This window comes from Conger conger, chromosome 6, assembly GCF_963514075.1.
Source record: "Conger conger chromosome 6, fConCon1.1, whole genome shotgun sequence".
Taxonomy (NCBI): Eukaryota; Metazoa; Chordata; class Actinopteri; order Anguilliformes; family Congridae; genus Conger; species Conger conger.
The window spans coordinates 22,550,971-22,570,372 of NC_083765.1; the positions used below are offsets into that span (position 1 = coordinate 22,550,971).

The 19,402-nt window shown below is 48.0% G+C and overlaps 1 pseudogene; it reads left to right on the forward strand.

Moving 5' to 3' along the window:
• The first annotated feature begins 527 nt into the window (after positions 1–527).
• On the forward strand, positions 528–9,795 carry LOC133131505 (uncharacterized; annotated as a pseudogene).
• The last annotated feature ends 9,607 nt before the right edge of the window (positions 9,796–19,402 follow it).

A 19,402-nucleotide genomic window follows, 5' to 3' on the forward strand; every position in this document is an offset into this window, starting at 1 on the left:
TCGTAGGGTCGATGAGGGGGAAGCGTCTGTGCCTGTGTCTTGGAGAAGACCGTGCCAAGGTCATGGTAAGGGGTGGGCACCTTCTCCAGGGTGGGCTTGGGGATCTGTGGTGGGTTGGGTGCACCCTCTGCTGGTGCAGGAGCGGATCGAAGACAGGATTGGTGACACTCATGACTCCAGGCTTGAATCAGGCATGAACTCCAGTCAATGGTGGGGTTGTGTCTCTGGAGCCAGGGTAATCCCAAAATGAGCTGATCATTAGGGGACCTGATGACGCGGAACTGAATCATCTCATGATGGTTCCCAGAAATGATCAGTTGGATGGGTTTGGTGATGTGCGTCATGCGGCAAAAGGTCTTTCCATCCAAAGACCGAGCATTCTCGGGATGGGGTAGTGGGAGGGTGGGGATGTCCAGTTCCATGGCCATTCTTTCATCGATGAGGTTAGCGTCAGCTCCGGAATCCACCAACGCATTAACCTGGATAGTTCTGTCGGGGAGAATCAACATAGCAGAAAGTGAGGGACGATGGTCGTTCCTGGCAGACCCTTCATGTCTGTCGAGCGCTCTTACCTCGACAGATCTCTTGGATCGGAAGGTGCACTGAACCTGGGTGTGTCCCAGCCTCCCACAATAGAAACAGGAACCGGTAGCTCTCCGACGTGCCCGTTCCTCGGTTGAGATCTTCATACCGGCACGGGACAGGTCCATGGGTTCGAGTCCTTCGGTTTGATTCTCCTCAGGTCGGGAACTTGGAACTCGCCTGGGGTATGGCTGGCCGGGTGGGGCCAGTCTCTCAGTCCGGCGTTGTCTGGAACGGTTGTCCAAACGGATGGTGGCACGGACGAGTGGGTCGAACTCAGTAATAGGTTCCAGTCGCGCCAACTCGTCCTGGAGAGTTTCACTCAGGCTGGCCAGGAACAGGTTAGCCAACGCTGCATCATTCCAGCTGGTGGCTGCCGCGAGAGTACGGAACTCGATAGAATGGTCCGCCGCAGTTTTCCTGCCTTGGCGAAGGGCGATCAGTCGTTGGGATGGCTCTTGGTCACTGGATGCATGCTGGAAAACCTTGCGGATCTCCTCGGCAAACTCCGGGTACCGGGGAGGGAATGAACCCCCGGACCACACAGCTGTCGCCCAGTCCAAGGCTCTCCCCTTGAGTAATCCCATCACGTAGCCGATCCGGCGGTCATCGCTGTTGTAGGTCTGAGGTTGCTGCCTGAACACAAAGTCGCACTGGAGCAGGAACGCCTTACATCTCTCCGGTTCTCCGCCGAACCTCTCCGGGGGGGGGTTGTTGTGGCTCCCGGAATTGCCAGGTTCCCATGGGGTGGGAGGGTAGAGGTGCAGGCAGATTGGCAGGTTCCTCCAGTGGGTGTGGCTGGACCGCGATGGCGAGTCTCCTCATCTCCGCACACAGCTCACGAATCTCCAGACGAAGTTCGGAGATTCCTTGTGAGTGTTGCTGGACAATGGCGCCTTGTTCCTGGAGTGCGTAGAACATGGCGGATGAGTCAGCCGGGTCCATGTTGGCGAAATTGTTCTGAGACGGGTGCGTGGGGGTTGGACCCAAAATGCACGACTCAGAAACAATAGTAATATAAAGACCCCTCAGGGCTTTATTCGGGACGAATCCCAGGAGAGTAGTCAACACAAGCAAAGTCCGTACACGTAGATCCAGCCAAACAAACAGTAAACAAACAAAAAGCACGGTGCCGAGGGAAGAGGCAAACTCGTAGTCGGTAAACGTGCAGGGAGGTCCGGTAGCAGGAGAGCTGTCAGCGGGGCTGAAGTACAGGCGGACGGCAGGCAGAGTCGTAGTCGAGGGCGATGCGGAAGTCGAAACCATAAAACAATCAGCGAGGCAAAAGTACAAAGACGGTAGGCGAGGACGTGGTCAAAAACAAGCGGTGGTCAACAAAACAGAAATCAATAAACTATGGTCGGTAAACAGGCTTGGATCGTAACGTGTAATCAATAATAGAAATGCTCAAGAGTTGCTTTGGAGTACAAGAGGCAGACAATTTCGCGAAGAACAGTTGCGCGACTGGGCTATAAATGCGGGTGTAGACAGGTGTAGACAATTAGTTAGAGCGTAGCAAGGAAATGGAAAACAGGTGCGATGGATGACAAGTTTAACAAGGAGATTAGTAATCGTTAGTAATGAACCTATCCTGCCCTAGCATTAGTAAATTAGTAAATGACATGCACGAGAAACGTAAGGTAACATGAACACATGATTAGTCTTGTTAGTTTCTACCCAATCCTGATCTAGCGTTAGTCGTTTTAGTAAATAGACAAATGGAAATAATTAGGGAGTGAATGACAGAAGGAGCGAGAGAGAGAGAGAGAGAGAAAAGGCGGAACGCAAGGTTTGCGGAAAAACATGTAAAAGTGTATGCATAACAACGACCAGTTAACGTAACAATAAACATGCATCGAAACATAACACAAAGCGAAACTAAGATGATAATCACTCAACATAACCAGGTAATAAAATCGTACGATAACATAACTAGACATGACAAGAAAATAAATCGTAACGAGACATAACTAAACATGACAAGAAAAATAAATTGTAACGAAACATAACTAAACAACATGACGAACCTAGACTAACATAATACATGAAGACACTACGTGACTAGACAACATGAATAAACATAAAACATGGCGAGACAGACCTGAAACGTGACACAGGCCTGACCTCTGTCCTACAAACACAGTGATTTAATCAACACACAATGTTCTGTCCACCTTTTTCTGTTTCACTTCACATTTATCACGGTTCAGCCAACACTTCAAATCAACAATGAATCACTAGTAAGTAGTATCTTTTTTTTATAACCCTTTGGAGGGTATGTTTTTTTGGAATGTTTTTTTTTTTTCTAGAACTCTGCTGCTCTGCACCAGTCTCACCTGGAATGTTCAGTTGTAAACATTCAACTCACATATTTGTGATAAGTGTTTTCAAAACAACCTCTCTCACTAACTAATTCTCAGATTTGATAAAATACATTTTCAGATGTGGCAGTCTTACACAAAGTTGAGATGATTTCAACTGAAATTATTCTATTCAATTAAAACTTTGCTAGCTGTGGGAATATAGTGATAATTACCCATGGTTGTACCTATCACATGAGTATAGGTACAGCCATGTTGTACAACCTTACATTTACATTTACATTTTAGTCATTTGGCAGACGCTTTTAATCCAAAGCGATTTACAAGTGCATAGGTTCTACCATAAGTGCCAACACTAGGGCCTTGAAACGGATGCGTGCGGCAATAGGAAGCTGGTGGAGGCCAATGAGAAGCGGGGTGACATGAGCCGACCTGGGCTGACTGGTGATCAGGCGGGCTGCAGCATTCTGGACCAGCTGGAGGGGCTTGATGGCACACGCTGGGAGACCGGCTAGGAGGGAGTTGCAGTAATCCAGGCGGCAAATGACGAGCGTCTGGACTAGGAGCTGGGTGGCTTTCTCAGTCAGGAGATGACGGATACAGCGTATATTATACAGAAAGAACCTGCAGGTTCTGGCAGTGGAGGATACTTGTGCAGCCAGGGTGAGGTAGTTATCAAGAGTCACCCCAAGATTCTTTGCCGTACGGGAGGAGACATAACCTTGAATGAACATTTATTTAATTACATTTTAACAACAATTTATAATATTTTACTAAACATGTAAATATTACAGCTGGAATAAATAAATGTGCCCTCCACTGCAGCATATTCACTTATACTTCAGGTTAAAGAAGTTGAGGTATAAAAAGGCGATGGCAATGAAATAATAAGTAAATGAAAAAGATAGAACAGCAGTATTTTTTTTTTCCACAGCTCTTCCTGTTTCATGTTACATTTACATTTACATTTACATTTTAGTCATTTGGCAGACGCTTTTAATCCAAAGCGACTTACAAGTGCATAGGTTCTACCATAATTCAGAGCATTACATCCAGAAATTAGCAAAATACACATGAAATGCTGTTCTAAACATAGTTGTCATCAGAAGTGCATTTTTTTTTTTTTTTTTTTTTTTTGGGGGGGGGGTTAGACAAGGATAGGGATATCAGAAAGGAGGGGCAGGGGAAATCAGGAGGGAGGACTAAGGTAGAGTTTGAAAAGGTGGGTTTTGAGTCTGCGTCGAAATAGGGGGAGGGATTCTGCTGTTCTGACAGTGGTAGGCAGGTCATTCCACCACTGAGGAACCAGAACGGAAAACAGGCGTGAACGTGCAGCTCGACCGCCAGGTGCACGTAGAGAGGGAACCGTAAGGCGACCAGAGCTGGCAGACCGGAGTGGTCTAGCTGGGGAGTAGGGAATGATCAGGGATTGTATGTAAGGTGGGGCAGTCCCCTTAGCAGCCTGAAATGCCAACACTAGGGCCTTGAAACGGATGCGTGCGGCAATGGGAAGCCAGTGGAGGCCAATGAATATACTTTTCTTCAATTAAAATTATAACACTTGATGTTACCGGAGGTCAAAAAGTTAAGAGGAAAATCATGATTGAATTGGGGCTGGGGAAAGCTCCTCAGCTGGGATTGGGGCTTTATCAGGATTAGGGGGGGGGGGGGGGGGCTGAAAGCCTCGGGTACAGTAGACCTGTGGTGGGAGATCGAAAGATTCTCAGTCCAGTCAACTGCTCTTACAAATACAGCCCTGACTCAGCATCCATTATTCATGTCAGTAGCAGGGGGATGTGTTTGGAGGTGAGAATCAGACAAGAGTCAGACATAACTGAGGAGCGAGATATTGCTGACACGCTGTGACTGGCCCCACCCACTTTCCTCCATCTCCTCGGTCACGGGCCATTGCGGACGCGAGGTTGCTGGTGTTCCTCTCCTCCTCTGAGTGTGCTGGGAGCAGGACATCCTGTTCCTGGTTAATTAGTCCTTTTCCTGGGTAAATTGTTTTTCCCTCTTGGGGGGCTCAGTTGGTCGGGGGCCCAGTTGGTCTGGTAGGACTTCTTTGTGCTATTGTACCTTAGCCACTAAGCTACAGGCCTATACTGTAAAATCCAGCTAAATGATGGCTAATGGTGCCATTTTTGTACTAAAAGTTCTTTGAATTCCGTTTCAGTACTGAACACGCTGAGATACTCACAGGGTGATCTTCTGTTTTCATGCCAGAGAGTCGGACAGGGTTCGGGTCACAGATGCTCTATGTGTAACCAGATTGCTGCCTCCTGCATGAATGCCTTCATCTGCACATGCCCAGTCTGGTGCGGTCTGCATTACTGCTTATGAATATTCATAATGTAAGGCCGACTGACTGTGCAACTGCACCCGGGTTTCAAAACCTAGGATTCAACTCATCACTCTGTACTACGGGTAATCAAGGCATTCCAAAGCAACCCCCTCTGTTATCTTATTGTTTATTCAGGCCTCCGGCTGTTAAAACTCATTACGACAGAGTAAACGACAGCACCTTAAAACTCATTGCGACAGAGTAAACGACAGAGCAACTTTGTTTACGGCACCGAGAGGTTGGGAGGGAATCCTGCCTGCCAGGCCCGACCTTCTCCTGAACCCTTTATTACTCTCCCTCTTGACTCAGTCACTAAATGATGTGTACAGCATTGGATGTTTCATGACAAAGTCAGTTTAGATAATATTCATGTTTGGTATTATTCTGATTGTTTCAGTGCGACTGGTGCAATGGTTTTATTTCTGCAACAGCAAACCCTGTACATCATAACCAGGAACCAGGAGAAGCTGTGTGGAGCTCTGCCCCAGTGAAAGCCATGTGCCATGTGCCCCCTGCGCTTCCTGGGGAGGCGTGGCTCCAAATTACAGATGGGTGACTCATTTCTAGGGTTAACATCAAAGGCCAGAATTTGGATTTAAGGACAGCAAACTAAGCAATCTGGGAGAATGCAATCAGCCTCCCGTGCACTCCGTGCACGTAGTTTCTACGTACAGGGTGTCTGTAGCCAGACTCCCGTATGTAGCTTTTATTACCAGGTATGACGTTTAAGACTCCGTAATTTGGTTTGCATTGTAATGTTTTTATTTGGAACTAGTATGCCATTACGTGTATGTAACCTGCCTGGTAAAATAAAATTGTTAAAACTTGATCTGTTTGGCTTTCCTTACTGACACTTAATGTTACACAGGGAATGCGTGGTTTACCCCTTCGAACTGGTCTAGGGAGGATGATTATTTCCACTTACTGTATCACGGCGTATAGCACCCGTAGACCTATGTTGGTAAATCCCTCGCCTCCGCTTGGTAGTTCATTCATGTCGAGCACAGCCGTAGCTATGTTGGTCTGCTTGGGTCCCTAGGCTGTAAACAGATATACCCGAGAGTAGCTATTCCTGCGACCTCTGTAATGACTACAGATAGCTAGTCAGTTCGTGAGACGTGCACATTACGCGCGATGTGACATGCGGTGGTACCAGCAGAGGATTGTTCAGCGAGTTCTTCTCAGTACAGGATTCCTATAGCGATCAAGTCAAAATTATAAATACGACATCCACTAATGTGGATAACTAATCTAAATTATTATTCTAAAATGGAGTCAGATAAACGAAGGTGAATCTATTGGCCCTATTGTGGAGATTCTGGGTCAGCCCCGGACCAGTAAAGAGCGGAAGGCAGAGTGGTACTACTGCCTTTGTATCGTGGTTTGTTTATTGGCTGATCTAGACTGTCTGCATAGGGGCCACTACTTTTTAACCCTATTAGTATTCTTTCAGCAACACTAGAAGGACGAGCACGCTGATACCTTCAGCCCTCGCTAAATTCCGTCGTTGGGTTAGCGTTGGGTTTTACAGTTGGTGACCCCGACGTGATCTAATTCCATTCATGTCAGATTCGTCTGCCGACGTGATCTGCTTTCATCCAGTGTAAGATTTGAGGCTTACAAGGGGTGAGGTGTCTGAAGTTTGCTCCTTCTGGTGGTGTTGTGCAACCCGGCATGATACCCGTTACCCCGGGTGTGTGGTTTTCCTTCCATCTGGTTTTGCGATCCTTGGTGTGGTGAGTAGCATGGTTTCTTTCTATCAGTAATGTTAGGGAGAGTTGTGTTATTTTGCTGCATGAATACTGTGTAGGGGATCGACATATCCCGGACAGGACTGGGACCGTAGAAACCAGCCATATTTGCAGGTTACTACCCCTCAGGGTACGTAGCGCGATCATGGTAGAGGGCAGAGAGAGAGAAATGGTGGTATGCATGTTTTTGTAACTGTGCTGTGTGACTGTGGCTATTAGCTTAAACAGCAAATACGCTACAGTAGGAACGGTTTTAGAAACAAGCATGTCGCAATTGGAAGTATATAAGTATTATTTTTGATGGCTGCCCGTAGATGTGCAACATGACAACATGCACATATATATAATATTAACTGTGGAGTAAGTTTGAGCTCTGTTAAAGGTGGCAAGCTTCTCCATCTTATTTAAGTATATAATTATAGGTTGGACTGACTGCTGGGTCAGGAGCATAGCCTAGGTTTAAGTTCCGGCTCTAGAAACAGAGTTTGGGAGGCCTGTACCGGTGGTCACTATACCTCTGTGTACTGGGCCTGATGTTACGTCACAGGGCCGCTGGGTGCCACAGCAGATACAAGTCTCCACCCCTCTGATGCGCTGCTACAAGGTTGGGGAATCAGCTGCATGTGGGGCCTATGCAAGACCTCTGAGACTGGTGTCGGGTGTCGCCTCACAGAATTTCTGTCTTTCTGAGCTGCTGGAAACTAGGTCCTCTGGCCTGTGCTACCTGTATCAGTAACAGTTGTATACTTATAATTAAATACATAGGCTATAGTTTGTGAGACATTTGTTATGGACTTGTGTAAATTAAATCTACCAAATGTTCTATAATAGATGTCACATAGGCTTTGCCCTAGTGGGGATACATCTGTTGTAAAACAGGATGAAATCCCTGATTATATAATTTATTCTATCGGATAAATTTAATTATATATAGGCGTAGGCAAAAGTATAGTGCATCTTGGTGCACCATATTGTTTCCTCTGTTTCACTTTGTGTGCTTTAACTGCACCACTGTGAATGCAGAGGATTTATATTATTATAATACGGTATACTGCACGTCTTTGCATGCCATTTAGGAAATGTTAATAAAACTAACAGACTTACTTGGGTGCCAGTTAGATTAACTGAGGCATGTGTGTACCTAAATCTAATTGTATGTTTGTGTGGTTTCTCCCACTAACACAAAATATATATATTAGAATATTTCCTAGACCACAGATAAACCAGTCAATGACAAAAATTAACCCTTGAAGTTTACTGACCTAACAGTGGCCAGCATTATCTGTCACTGCTGGGGAAGACGTTTACGACCAGAGAGGTATTTATAACCTAGGGGAAATAAATTGGCTTATATTTTGGAAGAAGGTGTTCCAAATGGAAAATGCTTAAGCAAATTTAAAAATAATGAGTAGAAGCAATTTCTTCTCTTGTTTTATTCCCGGGGCATTAAAACTTCATAAGGGGGGTCATTTTTGGCAAAGACTGGCTTATGGGTCATTCCCTCCTAGCTCTCCACTGTTGTCTCCTTGACTGTTGTTTTTCCTCCCCCACTTTGTCTGTCACCTATTATGTCACTTGTCTTTAGAACAGTGAACCTGCACTCCAAATGAAGTGTATAATTTGTTATGTTTTGATCTCTTTGTTTAGGATCAATTCTTGATTGGATATCTGGATTTATGCAGATATTCACCCCGAATAAATGTTTATTTTTAAAAGTAAAATAACTGAATTATAAATCTTGTAATGGTGCATGTGAGCTATATACTTTCCAGTGTTCTGTTAGCATTCTCTATGCAACATACTGCAGTGTTGTACAAACGTATGCATGGCTATAGGCACGGCTCAATGATTTAGTTTCTGAGTATTTAGACTTGTCGTCCAAATATTTATAGGATAATTGATAATCCTAATTTCAGCATGTTTGGTAAACCAGCTGATCACTGGTTTCAAACATAATCAATTGTCAATAAAAATATATTCCAATCAGTAAGAATTGGAGCGCAGGCGCTTCAATTCTATCAGCCATTTCCTTTTTCATCAGACCCGTACCATCGAGCTTGACTTAGCCTGCAGAACATATGCTGAGGATTTGCTTACTGCTATCATACAAGATATTCTGGACCTTTGTCTGCACATGTCTCCTAGTCATGTTGTAAGGGAGCTCATTGAAGCCTTAGACTGGCATAGGTAAATTGTGTCAGAACAAAGGGAAAATATTCATTACCCACAGCATTTATGTATGTATGTAATGTTTATATGTTTGTTGTAAATAACTACCGGTTGTATCGGATTCTTATTTTTCTTTCTTTTGATTTACCCAAACCTGGTCTATCCAAATTCCACTACCATATGCTCAACCCGCATAGTAGTGCAGAATCAGGTATATAAATTAAATCACCATATTGGTGGATATCGCTATAAGGGGCATAGAAGCCATATTCACCACTCGCACTGATTGTCATGAAACATCCTGCTATGATCTATATGCGTAACCATCTTTTCCCCATTATGACACCAGAGGTATTAGTGTTCAGTTTTTGGATGGCCATGCTGAAATCATCCAGGTGTCTCACCCACAGTAGTACGTCACCAGCGAGATGAGTTCCTTCACAGGTGGAGGTCTGACCTGTCCAGCAAGTCACTTCACCAACTGGAAGTGATTGAGGACTTCACAAGGGGTCAGATCTGCGTTCTGAGGAGAATTCCGCTGGAGGTGGACGTCTCTCTGTGGTGGAAAGACACTCTTTTGGACAGTGTGCGTGGTCTCTGACTGACCTAACGGACCTGGTGCAACAGGTCGTCCAGGGCTGGCTCCTCTACCAGCTCTGCTCAGGACGCCTACACATGGTGGGACTGGTGGGACTGGGTATTCTTCACCAAAATTATCATCCTCCTATTAAGCTCCTTTACCCATGCTGCTTTGGTGCTCAGCCCCTGCAGCTGCCGACAATGTCGGGACTGAGACCCCAAGCCGCAGGGAATTACATACACAGCCACGGCCTTCATAGTGACCCCTTGGGAGTGTGTTGTGTTTGTCCCATGGGCCAAGGGGGGAAAACTGTAAGGCCGACTGACTGTGCAACTGCACCCGGGTTTCAAAACCTAGGATTCAACTCATCACTCTGTACTACGGGTAATAAAGGCATTCCAAAGCAACCCCCTCTGTTATCTTATTGTTTATTCAGGCCTCCGGCTGTTAAAACTCATTACGACAGAGTAAACGACAGCACCTTAAAACTCATTGCGACAGAGTAAACGACAGAGCAACTTTGTTTACGGCACCGAGAGGTTGGGAGGGAATCCTGCCTGCCAGGCCCGACCTTCTCCTGAACCCTTTATTACTCTCCCTCTTGACTCAGTCACTAAATGATGTGTACAGCATTGGATGTTTCATGACAAAGTCAGTTTAGATAATATTCATGTTTGGTATTATTCTGATTGTTTCAGTGCGACTGGTGCAATGGTTTTATTTCTGCAACAGCAAACCCTGTACATCATAACCAGGAACCAGGAGAAGCTGTGTGGAGCTCTGCCCCAGTGAAAGCCATGTGCCATGTGCCCCCTGCGCTTCCTGGGGAGGCGTGGCTCCAAATTACAGATGGGTGACTCATTTCTAGGGTTAACATCAAAGGCCAGAATTTGGATTTAAGGACAGCAAACTAAGCAATCTGGGAGAATGCAATCAGCCTCCCGTGCACTCCGTGCAAGTAGTTTCTACGTACAGGGTGTCTGTAGCCAGACTCCCGTATGTAGCTTTTATTACCAGGTATGACGTTTAAGACTCCGTAATTTGGTTTGCATTGTAATGTTTTTATTTGGAACTAGTATGCAATTACGTGTATGTAACCTGCCTGGTAAAATAAAATTGTTAAAACTTGATCTGTTTGGTTTTCCTTACTGACACTTAATGTTACACAGGGAATGCGTGGTTTACCCCTTCGAACTGGTCTAGGGAGGATGATTATTTCCACTTACTGTATCACGGCGTATAGCACCCGTAGACCTATGTTGGTAAATCCCTCGCCTCCGCTTGGTAGTTCATTCATGTCGAGCACAGCCGTAGCTATGTTGGTCTGCTTGGGTCCCTAGGCTGTAAACAGATATACCCGAGAGTAGCTATTCCTGCGACCTCTGTAATGACTACAGATAGCTAGTCAGTTCGTGAGACGTGCACATTACGCGCGATGTGACATGCGGTGGTACCAGCAGAGGATTGTTCAGCGAGTTCTTCTCAGTACAGGATTCCTATAGCGATCAAGTCAAAATTATAAATACGACATCCACTAATGTGGATAACTAATCTAAATTATTATTCTAAAATGGAGTCAGATAAACGAAGGTGAATCTATTGGCCCTATTGTGGAGATTCTGGGTCAGCCCCGGACCAGTAAAGAGCGGAAGGCAGAGTGGTACTACTGCCTTTGTATCGTGGTTTGTTTATTGGCTGATCTAGACTGTCTGCATAGGGGCCACTACTTTTTAACCCTATTAGTATTCTTTCAGCAACACCAGAAGGACGAGCACGCTGATACCTTCAGCCCTCGCTAAATTCCGTCGTTGGGTTAGCGTTGGGTTTTACAATAACAAGTCAGCGAATCAGAACACTAATACGTGCCAACAGTGACAGAGAGAACCTGAAATCTTAAGATGGTGGAACTCACAATGGGGAAAATATTGATGCATTGTTGAATGCAGTTTGAGTCTGCCACATCCAACTGTAGATCACAACGGTTCTTTTTAATTGATGAAAGAAGCGATTTTGATCCGAGTTCCAAGGCCATTATACAAAGGATTATTTATCTTTTGAAACAAGCATTTAATTTCCATCGTATCATTGTAATTCAGGTCCTTTGTTCTGCCTTGGCTACAGGAGACAGGTGTTTAACTGCAGATATGTTTAATGTTTTTAATTCCTCAGCCAATGAAGCTAGAAGATCTCTTTTTTGGTGTCCTACAGCTTTCATGTGTGTCTATCAGGAGGCCGACACCTCTTCAATGCAAGAAGAAAGTAAATTACACACACACACACACACACACACAGGCAGAACTGTAATCTTTACTCTCTGTTGCTAACCTGTAAGCTGTCTTCATTTCAGTGAAAAGTGCTAATTCACTCTTGCAAGCTTTTGACTTTCATGCATTTATATAATGTTTTGCTAATAAATAATAATAATTGCTCATATTTCAAGAAACACATATTTCTTAATTACACCCTGGCCTAATTTATTTCACTGAGTTGATGACAGTTTTTTGGCAAATCACAAATATACATTAGTCACTAAAAAGAGCAGTTTTTTATTTTAGATGTGCAGTAATATTATGTACACAGTGCACACACAATTTCTCACATTCTCAGAAATTTCTCACACCTTCTATGTAAGAAATGTTCTATTTCTTTATTAGCTTCACTTTAAGCTCTATGGGAATTGGATTTTATCCAATCTCGAGACTGAAAACGATCTACGCAACGCCATCTTGATGGCCAATCAGGGCAAAGATGCGCTTTAGCGACCGAATTTACATACGGTGGCTATATAAGCGACATCGCAGGCCGTCATTCTTTCTTCTCAAATTTTCAGCGCAAGGTTAGCAACCTAGCTGGAGACTTACGTTTCTACCACGCCGAAGTTCTTCGTCTGCGAGCAGAAACGCGCCGCTGTGAGGAAGGAGCTTTTTTTCCCGACTCAAAGGCCCTCGCTAGACGACGTCGAGCTCGAAGATTCGCCATGAAGCGGTGCCAAGGGTGCGACGCAGCCGTGGAGGGTACGGACCCTCACACTGCTTGCGTTATGTGTCTCGGCGAGACCCATGCTCTCGCGGCCTTAACTAAGGTGACCTGCACCGCCTGCGCTGCACTCGGGGCGCAGGAGCTACTGCGCCGGGCAAGCATGCACCGCGAAGACGGCAGTTGGGCTGACTTCCCGGAGCCTTTTGCCATGCACTCTCAGGAGGACAGACCGAACCTGCGCGATGGCAGGGTTCCGTCTGACACGGCCCATCTGGAAGAGGCGCTCCTAACCCTCGCTAACAGCTCTGGGGACGAGGACGACGACCTCCTTCTCCACTCTAGTGACCAGGAGATGCTTCCAGACGACAGTTTGGAGCCTTCCGGCTCTGTCGCTATCCCAACGGCGACGGGTGAGTTGGAGCACCACCCCTCCCTGTTGAAAGACTTTCCGGTCGTGATGAAAGCGGCGGCGACCAGAGCGGAGCTCCCCTGGCCCCCTCCTCCTGCAGCGCCTGTAAACCAGCTGGTGGCTCCAGTGTACAGGCGCGACACACCGAGGCACGGTGTGCAACCGACCCCCGTCTGCCCGTCTGTGCAGCACTACGTGCAGCTAACCTGGGATAAGCCTTTGTCTACGAAAGCCCCGGTAGTGTCTTTTTCGCCTTTCACGGTGGTGTCAGGCCGACAAAAGCTTCAGACGGAGGGGGTTCCGCGACTCGAAGATTCCTTGGCTACTCATCTCCTCGCCCCCACAGCAAGGTGGAGCGCAAGGAAGCCTAACCTTCCCACTCGGTCTGGGCAGATATCAGCTGCCTTGTCTGAACGTTCGTTTATCTGCGGTTCCCAAGGCGCCGATGCAACGAACAATCTTGCTATCCTAGCGATAGCACAGACGAACTTGATCGAGTCCCTTACTTCCTCCCTCGCAGATGATGTTTCTGCCGAGCTGAGGAAGAACGCGGGCGCAATCCTGCACCTCACTCAGGGGTTGGCACAGGATTTTGGACGGATTATGGGCTGGAGTGTAGCCTCTCTCCGGCACTTATGGCTAGCGAACTCGGCACTCCCTGAAGCGGACAAGGTCCCCCTCCTCGATGCCCCAGTCTCTCTCGACGGTCTCTTCGGTCCAGCGGTGACCGAAGCGATAGCGAGGTTTAAGCGACTGGATGAGGAGAGACCCACTCTGCAGAAGCACCTGCCTCTTGCTTCAGATGCAAGACGCCAGGATCGCCGTTCGTGGTCTAAGACTCGCCGCACTCCTGTGTCGTCAGCCCGGCGCTCAATTGAGGAGCAGCCCGGTGGCCGTAGAGACGCTACCACTATTGCTAGCGGCAAGGCTTGGACGAAGCCGTTCAACCCTGCTGCACCCAGGGCTCACCCGCCTCAATCGAAAGCCCAGAAGCGTTCCTGAATCTCCGCGGGAGAGTGTCATAGAGGCGATCCGGTCGAGTGGACCGGACACCCCTCCTGTATCACTGACTTTACTAGCGCCTACTCGGGAGCGAGTTTCGCCCTTACAGTCACGAAGCACACTCCCCCTATTGTTACACAAACATTTCCCTTGCCCTCTGCCTCAAAGCTGGCATCAGCGCTTGGTGATTTCTCAGTCAAAAGGGGCCTTTTTCCCCGACATTCAGGCAGTATTGGAGTCCTCGCCGGCTCAGAATCGAAGCCGGCCAGGACTCTACGTCGGCCTATCACAGATAAGCACCAGGTCGCTGGCTCGAATTCGACCCCGCCCCCACTTAAGAGCCGGGCTTCTGCAGATTCAGAAGCCCGTGGTACAGTCTGCACTGCTTTCAACCAGGTCCGCGTTCAACCTTTGTGCTTGGACTCGGAAGTGCAAGCTGACGCCATGGCTCAGTACTGTAATCAGAGCGGGCTACGCGTTACAGTTCGCTGTCCCCCCTCCTCCTTTTGTAGGAGTAAGGGAAACGAATATGCCCCTGCATCTAAACAGCGCACTTTCCCAAGAGATAGAGACTCTCTTGGCAAAAAGCGCGATCCGCCTAGTCCCCAAACACGACGAAATGCGAGGGTTTTATTCCCTTTATTTCCTCGTTCCAAAGAAAGACGGCGGTGTGAGACCAATACTGGACCTGCGAGCTCTGAACCGTCATTTGGTGAAACGACGTTTTCAGATGCTAACGCACAAGCGCGTAATGAGCTCAATCAGCCAAGGGGACTGGTTCACGCTCGTAGATTTAAAAGACGCTTACTTCCATGTGAACATTGTACAGCGCCATTGGCAGTACCTTCGTTTCGCTTTTCTGGGAAGAGCGTACGAATTTACCAAACTCCCATTCGGTCTGTCCCTGGCACCCCGCACCTTCGAAATGGTGGCGCGGGCTGCTATCGCCCCGTTGCGACAACAGGGCATACGTGTTTTAACGTATCTGGACGACTGGCTTGTGTTAGCCCCTTCCAGGGAGTTGGCTGCGAAACACACAGAGATGCTGATAACCCACATCGAAGGATTGGGTTTCACCATCAACCGCGACAAGAGTGTTTTGACCCCGAGCCAGTGTGTTCAGTACCTAGGGCTCCGGCTGAAGTCATTGTCAATGACGGCGCGTCTCTCTCAGGAGAGAATTGCTTCCCTGAGAGGCCACGCTTGCCGATTTCTCCCAGGTCGCTGCATCAGTGGAATCACGATTATGCGCCTGTTGGGTTTAATGGCGGCAGCAATCGCCGTGGTTCCGTTGGGATTGCTACGCATGAGACCGGTGCAACTCTGGCTCAAGCGAATGCATTTCGATCCAATGAGAGACCGCGCAAAGCTGTTTCGCATTCCGCAGTCGGTTGTGAGAGCACTCTCGCACTGGCGAGATGGGCGAATGCTGAGTGTCGGTGTGCCAATGGGCGCTATCTCCACTCATGTCCCTGTATACACAGACGCCTCCACCAAGGGGTGGGGGGCGGTCTGCAATGGAATGATGGCGAGCGGGTTGTGGAACCCTCCTCTGCCTCATATCAATGTGCTGGAGATCACAGCAGTATGGCTTGCATTACAACGTTTCGAACCCCTTCTTCGGGGCAGACACGTTCTAATCAGAAGCGACAACAAAGCGACAGTCGCTTACGTAAACCGACAGGGCGGCACCAAATGTCCACATCTACACCGGCTGGCGGTGAGGATCTGGACTTGGGCATACCCGCGAGTTCGCTCCTTACGGGCGCTCTACGTCCCGGGGCAGCTGAACTGCGGCGCAGACCTCTTGTCTCGGGGCGGTCCCTCCCCCCTAGAGTGGTGTCTTCACCCACTCGTGGTAGCGGAGGTGTGGTCACGCTTTGGGAAAGCGAGAGTGGATTTATTCGCCTCCCGACAGAATGCGCATTGCCCATTATGGTTTGCGATGACAGCAACCGGCTCGCCCCCACTGGGAGTGGACGCGCTAGCCCATTGCTGGCCCAAGGGCCTCCTTTATGCCTTCCCTCCCTTTGGTCTGGTACTGCAGGTACTAGCCAAAGCGAGAGAGGAGAGGAAACCCCTGATTTTGATCGCGCCAGATTGGCCGCACAAACAGTGGATGGCCGATGTAGCCCTGCTGCTGACCGACGTCCCGTGGCGACTTCCCCAGCGCCGGGACCTCCTGTCTCAGGGGGCGGGGACCATTTTTCATCCCCACCCAAGCAGGCTGCGCCTCACGGCTTGGCCCCTGTTAGGAGCAGGCTCGTGAACATGGGATTGAGCGAGGCAGCTGTAAATACTATACAGCATGCTCGCGCTATCTCAACTACAATGGCTTATAAAGGCAGATGGGAGGCCTTCGAGACTTGGTGTCTCGAACGCTCTCAGGACCCCCTGGTGTGCCCTGTATCCGTAGTGCTCAACTTTGTGCAGAGCCTACTTGATAAGGGGTTATCTTTGTCCACGTTAAGGGGGTATGTCTTCGCAATTTCTGCGTGCCATACTGGCTATAGTGGCTCTACGGTGGCTGCCCACCCCCTGGTAAAGCGTTTTATCCAGGGCGTCCGGCGTCTGAAACCCGTGGCCCCACCCCGTGTTCCGCAGTGGGACTTAACGGTGGTACTAAAAGCCTTGTGCAGCCCTCCTTTCGAACCGCTGGAGAGCGTTGAGTGGAGAGCTTTGTCCCTTAAGGTAGCGCTGCTTACTGCGCTAGTTTCTGCTAAGCGAGTAAGCGATTTATGCGCCTTGTCTGTACACCCGGACTGTCTCTCCTTTTCAGGATCTGACAGAGTCGTGCTGAGACCGAACCCTGCGTTTACCCCGAAGGTAATCACCACGTCCTTCCGCTCACGGGTATTGGACCTGGTGGCTTTCAAGCCCCCTCCTCATGACGATGAGGAGGATGCTATGCTGCATAAACTTTGCCCAGTGCGTGCTCTGTCGATATACGTACGACGTTCGCAGCCTATTCGACAAGCAGATCAGCTGTTTGTCTGTTATGGTGCTGCTGCTAAGGGAAAACCTGTTACGGCACAGAGATTTTCCCATTGGCTTACTGACGCAATCAACTGGGCGTATGAGTGTATGGGCTTGCCCCCTCTGTCGGAGGTTCGCGCCCACTCTACTCGAAGCATGGCAGCTTCTCGGGCACTTTTTAAAGGGGTCAGTGTGCAGGACATTTGTACAGCGGCGTCATGGAGTTCGCCATGCGCCTTTGTGCGTTTCTATCTGCTGGATGCATCGACACCGTCGGTGGCGCATGCAGTCCTGAGCTCAGCATCCAATCGGACGTAGCTGCTGCTCAAACACATTATGTGCAACGCCTCTACGCGGTGGCTAGAGGCGTGCATGTTTATATTGGCCATCTCCCGGCTTGGGTATTCGGTAGCTGGTTTACATGAACCGAGCGCTGGGGATGGTTGTGGCTCCTCGGTTTATACAGTCCCCCTTTTTTTCATGCATAAAAAAGGGCTGGCTATTGAGGGGAGCCCCTCTTGATTGGCTATCACTGCCATCGCCTGTTGTTCTGCATCAGGGGGCTGATGTTGACGACAGGGCGTGGGCTATAGGGTTCCCATAGAGCTTAAAGTGAAGCTAATAAAGAAATAGAACTTCCGGGTACAGTGGTACCCATTGTTCTATGAGTTATTAGCGAGCTTTAAGCTTCACAGGCCCTGTCTCTTTCCTTCGCTGAAAATTTGTCTCGAAGAAAGAATGACGGCCTGCGATGTCGCTTATATAGCCACCGTATGTAAATTCGGTCGCTAAAGCGCATCTTTGCCCTGATTGGCCATCAAGATGGCGTTGCGTAGATCGTTTTCAGTCTCGAGATTGGATAAAATCCAATTCCCATAGAGCTTAAAGCTCGCTAATAACTCATAGAACAATGGGTACCACTGTACCCGGAAGTTCTGTAGAATCTGTGTAACAGGGTGTGGTTTGTAAGAGCCGAGAGCCACGCACATAGAATCCTAATGGTACTCATACTGTTATTCTCAGTTATTTGCTTGACATAATTAACACCTCTTAATGTGTACCTCCGAAAGGCTTGATCGCCTCCTGTATGTCATGCCTACGACAGTGTAATGATGCATAATAACATGCCGAAACGGTCTTTGTTTCACCAGCTGCTCACCACCATAAATGAGGTCTGAGTAATATTCCACAGGCTGGGATGTGGGAGTTTTGACAGAGCGATATTGTTCGATTTGTTGAGGCAGCTGTGGACCTTGAGAACTGTAAGGTTGGCACTATTTTTGGGCGTACAGGTGCTCCCACAGACCCCTGATTTAGAAGGAGCTGTTTACAGCCGTGTTCTAATCGAATACCTCAGATCTGTGATCTTTGCGCTTGTGTTAGAACTGTAAGCCGATCTGGACAAGCCTGTGTACTAAAAAATCAGCACTGGAATAAACTGTTATACTTCCCATTTTTGGGAATTGCATTGTAGGTTGCAATACACCAGACAAGCTCGGTAAAGTGTAGAAAAGTATTTGAATCCCAAAACCCTATTTGTCCCAGGTCTGTCAGGTTAACGACCCTTTTTTTAACTGATGATTAATTATTTTTTATTAATTTCAGCACTTATTAACACAAATAATTAAACCCTCTCAAGCCCCTCCCAACAGCCCCCCTTATCTTCCCAAACCCAGCCCTCTCCCCCACAGCAGCCCAAAAACGACCCCCCCCCCCCTATTAATGATGTAAAATTAATATTTGTTATCAGTTATTTCCTGTGTATGAAGCCCCGTAAATGCGAGTCTCGCTTACCCTGAGCTTCTAATCGGCTGGTTCCTGCAATTACATTACAGGTCAAATCTGCCCGACGCTCACCTGCATCCTGAAAGGTGAGCCGCATCCCCATGTCTGAGAAACGAAAAGCGCAAGACAGCTCGGCATCTGTACGTCTCGTTTGGCTTACGATGAAAATCACAAATTAAATATCATTCAGAAGCGGCCATTTTCTGGCAGCTCCCAGCCCCAGGGTGTTGACGGCCCCTGAGGCGTGAAACATTGCCATCTCAGACGCGAAGCCTGAGACAAACTTGTGTGGAAAACATTAACATTTCACCTTGCTATATTTAACTAGGCGTCGGCTGGCTTTTACAGCTCGTTCCCGAGTCAGTCGGCAAGAAGGGGCTCAAGACGGGGCTTTTCTGTACCCTGCGAGGTTACTGAACACATCCCACAATGCACTGTGGGATTTAGGGGCAGGAAAATGAGCTGTCCTGAGCTGTCCTGTCACATTCCTCCACAATGTCCGAT